The sequence below is a fragment of the Haliotis asinina genome, chromosome 3 (assembly GCF_037392515.1).
Source record: "Haliotis asinina isolate JCU_RB_2024 chromosome 3, JCU_Hal_asi_v2, whole genome shotgun sequence".
NCBI classification, from domain to species: Eukaryota; Metazoa; Mollusca; class Gastropoda; order Lepetellida; family Haliotidae; genus Haliotis; species Haliotis asinina.
The window spans coordinates 2,032,534-2,038,627 of record NC_090282.1 but is presented as its reverse complement, the minus strand read 5'-3'; positions in this window follow the sequence as shown (position 1 = coordinate 2,038,627).

Below are 6,094 nucleotides of genomic sequence, written 5' to 3'. Positions count from 1 at the left end.
ATTACTTAGAAACCGGGATACGCTCATCTCTATGTATATAAGCGTACCGTGATAATGTCGTCGAAACCATACACCATCCTTGGCTGAGAAACGTTATTGCTATTTCATGTCATATGTGTTTTTTTATGATACAAAATAGTGATTTTATGAAGGATTGGTGTTGAGTGGATTTCACTGAAACAAAGGCTTGCTCCATAATCGTGATTAACTGATCTATCACACGGCGGCATGTTGGGTGGGAAACAAAAACTGTAGACGTCCGTTTAGTTGTTACACATTCACATGATTGTAGGTTGTGTTCTTTTCACAACTCGGTATCAGTAACAATTAAGCACAGCCTGTGGAGGAGCCGCGTGACAGCCTAATAATCTCCATCATCACACACTTAAAATCATGTCTACCCATGGTGTCAACCAGCTTTAAATGACTGCTCTGTTTCACACCAGAGACCATATAATAGATATTATATGGTCTCTGTTCACACCAAACAGGATCAGCAACAAATATTCCTCAACACTGCAAACAAAGACGTTTGGTCCTCCTCTCTACTCTGTGGCATCCGGGCTATAGTAGCTATGTAAGTGTCTTCATTCACAACAAAACAGTCGGTTACTGTGTGTATTACTGGCGTCAGTTCACACGCGCGGGGGTTGTGGCAGGTTTGGACGCCGGTATCTGTCCGTGGGTCGTGAGGAACTGCATGCTGGGGCTGATTGCCCCGGTGTATTTACTCTATAATGTACGACGTATTCGTCTGTCTGATCCAAGGTGATTACTTAAGTGCCGTTGTTATGCTGAATTCAGAATTACCCACCGTTCATTCAATCACGTATTGCGAGATTACCTACTTGCGTTTATAGATTTTACACACACAATGTATGGTTGTGTGTCGACAGCAGTATAATCATATGATGTAGATTTCGCGACGTGTGTAACGTTGTACAGTGGGAATCAAGGCTAGATCGGATATGGTGCCAACGAAGAAATCAATGAATTCTTCAAATATGTTTGTGGTATAGTTGTGTATATAGTGATTATGTTTTATCATTTAGTTGTTTTACTTTAGCATGTTCAAAATGGCATTTGTATATTTCAGGTAATACAGTAATTAATAACCATATATCCATTTCAGTTATATGAACCAGTCATCATTACTGGTTTATAATAACCAGAACTCTCGTTTCAGGCTGCGTAAGATATTTAAACAGTTGTAAATAAAGTAATAACATTAAAGCTCATTTCTTGTGTGAAGATATTTCATCGGGTAAGTCCACTTCAGTATCCGATAGTACAGTTAGCAATCAGAGTGTAAGCCTAGATATTTCAGTGATAGGCTAGTTTTGTATTAGGTGTCCTACATTCCAACCCTTTGTTTCCACATATGTTTTTCTTGTCGCTGTCCCTTGCACTTGGACACTTGGAGACACCCACAGAAGAATCAATTAAAAGGGTTAGTTATTATTATGTTTTTATGCTATTGTAATGTATAAAGCGCTTCATGTAGATATATATATGTCAGATTAATATTATGTCTCAACATGTCACATATACTCTGTGTATGTGTGTGTGTATGTGTGTGTGTGTGTGTGTGTGTATGTGTGAATGTATGTTTGTGTGTAAGAAATACCATATTTGATCGTATGTACGGTTTTGTTGATTTGGTAGTAAATTCTACTGTTTATCGCTGAATTGACAATAGTTTAGGAGAAATATTTAGGTGTGTAAAAAGATTAGTACTCGTGGTATGGTTGATACAAGATTGAACAGGTTGATACAAGATTATTAGTCACGTGCCAGGACAACAACACCCCAGTGCGAATCATAGGGTATATATATTTATATCTATTTGTACGGTATGTGATATACACATATTTATAAATGATATTTATGGTATTAAACACATTCCAATCAATTGAGTATAATATCATGCACGTGGTAATACCATATCCGTATTGCATGTGTGTAACTGCAATCATAATGATGTGCTTAGCTTATAGCAGTATCACTTGTGGTTATGTAAAATGTTGCTTGAATATGTCCACCTGCGAGATGGATTGTACTCTTATTGTTCCATTCATTGTCACAGGGTGTCTGTTTGTCTCAGTTTGTCGCCAACAGCGATAAACATTTCTCACCCCCTAGCCAGTGTTATCGTGTGTAATTCCGCAAGAACACTTTGATGGTTATTACATTTTGACCACTCGTGCTCCCTGACCAGTACAAACAAGGTGGTGGACCTCCATCTGCGTCACCACATACACTGTCAGTAATGATAGTAGATACATGTGGAGGCGGTTCCATTCAGGTGCACTCGGAAACACTAACACACTGATATTGTGGATATGAAGATGTTTTCTATTCAAGAAAGTCGTTAGGCGTTCCTTAAAGTATATGTGCTATGACAACTTCACTGACTACAGCATCATCCAGTGAAAGCTGATAGCCCTATTTAGATAAATTATTTAGTCTGCGTTGTATTTAAACCCATTTGCATGCACTTAGCACATAACAGTACCGTTGGCGGCGCCTGTCACGCGAGTTTGCCATGCAGTGTTGGCACTTAGAAATGAGAAACTATAGCATGACACCATTCTCGACGTTGGCCTAGTGCTTATACATAATTGCAAGCGACAACAGCCAGACACATTCATATTGCTACACGCTACTGCAGTCAGTGCCCACCCAGAGCTGCTGAGGCTAGAGTCAGTACCCATCCAGAGCTGTTAAGGCTACAGTCAGTACCCACACACAGCTGTTAAGGCTACAGTCAGTACCCATCCAGAGCTGTTAAGGTTACAGTCAGTACCCACACACAGCTGTTAAGGCTACAGTCAGTACCCATCCAGAGTTGTTAAGGCGACAGTCAGTACCCACACACAGCTGCAGCTGTTAAGGCTACAGTCAGTACCCATCCAGAGCTTAAGGCTACAGTCAGTATCGACCTAGTCCTGTTAATGAATACAGCCAGTACTACTGAAGACTGCAGGAAGTACGTACTCAGTGCTACTAACGGCTACATCCAGTACATACCTAGTGCTAGTAACGGCTAGACCCAGTACGTACCCAGTGCTAGTGACGGCTAGACTCAGTACGTACCCAGTGCTAGTAACGGCTAGACCCAATAGGTACACAGTGCTAGTAACGGCTTGATCCAGTAGGTACCCAGTGCTAGTAGCGGCTAGACCCAGTAGGTACCCAGTGCTAGTAACGGCTAGACCCAGTAGGTACCCAGTGCTAGTAACGGCTAGACCCAGTAGGTACCCAGTGCTAGTAACGGCTTGATCCAGTAGGTTCAACTGGACCGAACGTTTCGACATAGCTGACATGCGACGTAACGTTCAGATTCACTTGCGCACGTGCATGAGTTCAGCTGAATCACCCCGGCGAGTCGAAAGAACAATGTCACATATGTCTCCCACTGGTCAGTGTGTAGGGGCTGAAGCGTGGTCATCAGTGCAGTGTTCTTCCGTTATGGCTCGGTGTTGATCTCAACACAAACTTTCGAGTTTCTTTCAGCAACCAATCAATGGTGTTCGATGGCTGTGTTATAACCACACTGGTCTTTCCTCGACAGTGCTATTGCTTTATCTGCTCTGGAACGAAGTTCACAAGAAATACGCTTTGATAAAACCAGTGTCGAAATTACACGGATCTGAAAACCATTCCCAAACTGTTGATCAGATGTTAGGGAAGGATGAAGACGGTTTATCATTCCAATAACTGTGCCCCCACTATTGACTTTGGTATTTGCTCTTAGGATGGATGGAATCGCGTCGGAACTGAGTAACGAGGCGGCTACAGCCTCAACCTGCCTGTCTGAATAAGCCGCTAGAGTGACGGGCCACCTTCACGATGGCTTTTGACAAGACCGTTATGGGGAGTTAAACATGTGGTCATTTCAGCCGAATTTATTCTCATGTGAATTTCAAATCCGCAGCTGACTTTACAAAATTAACTTTTCACTTGTGGTTACCGACAAAAATCGAGATTCCTGCTTGAACCGTCAGGTTGAATCAACGTGACAGCAGCGCTTAAAACTAGCCGGGATGCAGCGATCAACTTGAATCATTTTTCAGTGGCTATGGTCTTTTTATTGATAACTGGTCTGTAACAGAGAGTTTCACCCTGCATTAAACATGCATAGATGTAATAAGGCAGCGTGTGTACAGAAGGTGATACTGTAAATGCACGAGAAGCGTCTTCTGTCTACCGTCAGATCGATATCTTTCTTCATTGATGATGCCACACAATACCGCCAAGGTCGCCATGTCAGATGTGTCCTTAACGGAGGGATGTAAAATCTAATTCATTCACCAATAATCCAATAATCTGTCAATTACTCTCTTGTCAGTCAATTAGTAATATGCTATTCGCCATGTTAAACTGGGGTCAATAGAAATGTAAAATAGTTCTTGGAATTGTTCTCAAAAGAAACGCCTTTCAAAGACGATGGGAATATCGAGTAGCTTGATTAATGCTATATGATCATGGATGAGAAGACTTTTAACCAGTTTTCATATAAACATTCATTGTTTGAATTCCCTTGAAGACTTTACAGAGGACGTGGTATTTCCAGGTTACACCTGTAACACAAGCAAGGTTTTCACTTTTCTAGATGTCATCCAGTTTACTACAGAAACTTCTTATGTAAACTTTGAAGGACACAGTAAGATATGTAGCGCTTGTTTTTACATCACATCAGTTGTTAAAGGGTCATGGATTTCCATCTGGTCGTTTGCCGACCGAGCTGGCCATTGGGCAGTAGATTCTGGAGGAGCTGACCACTGGGAATTCATGGAATGGACAGGGACGCGGGGATGTTACAGCCTTTTTATTCATTGATCAAGATATATGAAAAGATCGCTTTCAGCAGGATTGAACAAAGAATATTTAAACTGGAAATTGTTAATATTCGTTTAACTCTGTTCTTACATCATTTTATGCGTGAAAAGTATTAAACTACTTTCGAGAAAAGTAAAAGTATCACTCTATAACATTGTCGATGCGGTTGTTATCATCATCTAATGTATGGAGATGGTGTCATGCAACTGAGAACTAATCCTGACAGTGTGTGACAGTGTGTGACAGTATGTGACAGTATGTGACAGGATGTGACAGCGTATGACAGTAGTTACATTGAAGCTAAAAACAGTTTCCCCTTATCTGCCCACAGAATGAAGTTAAAATCAGATATTATATCCCATCTATGTATACGCACTGTCCCACAATTCAAAACGTTTTGATACCATTGTCAACTGATAGTGTAGAACTTCTACAGGGTGTTCCTATGTGTATGCACTGTTAAAATGGGTGCCGCTCACTCATTACGACCGTTTTTACTTGCATTTTGGGCCTCTGCACAGGTGAGAACTAAACACACTGTGACACTGTGAGGAATCCACTTTGAAAACGTTTGTATTCATTTATGGCCTATCTGCAGGTAACAGGATGACATATCTGAGCGTGTCCTGTAGACGATATGCATGTTGTGTGTGGTAAATGTGGAATATCAATATGCTGCCATGTGGAACAACCTGTAAGAACATGTCCTCTACATGCCAGTGATGACGAGGGTTGTGGCAATGATGTTGATATACAAGAAATGTCAGACTGATATATGACGAATACTATTCATACATTAGGTTAATACTATGTATTAGAGTTGAAGGCTGTACAAAACATGTGCCCCTAGAACAAGGTGACAAAGTCCAATGCATATTTTGACACCACAGAAGTGGCATGTTTTGAAACCAGTCTTGAAAAAGAAGAGGCGTTTTTATCAAATGTTGATTTGGATGACCGGAGTGCCCTTTCGATACTGACACATTGACGAATGTTAATCTTCTAGTCTATCTGCCTTTTGTGCAGGCATCTTGAGGCTAAATTTTCAAATTTTCACATATCATCTACTTGATAAAAAACGAACTTAGAATCATGAGATACATGGAGCGGTAATGCATAGGAAACTACTCCAGATGAGTACCATTAATACAGACCCTGCCTCGGAGGTATTGCTGTTTGTTGCTGGGTTTCTTTGTAAGCGAATATTATTAAGAACTGTAGCGAATACATCAAAAAACCTTTGTCCTCCTCA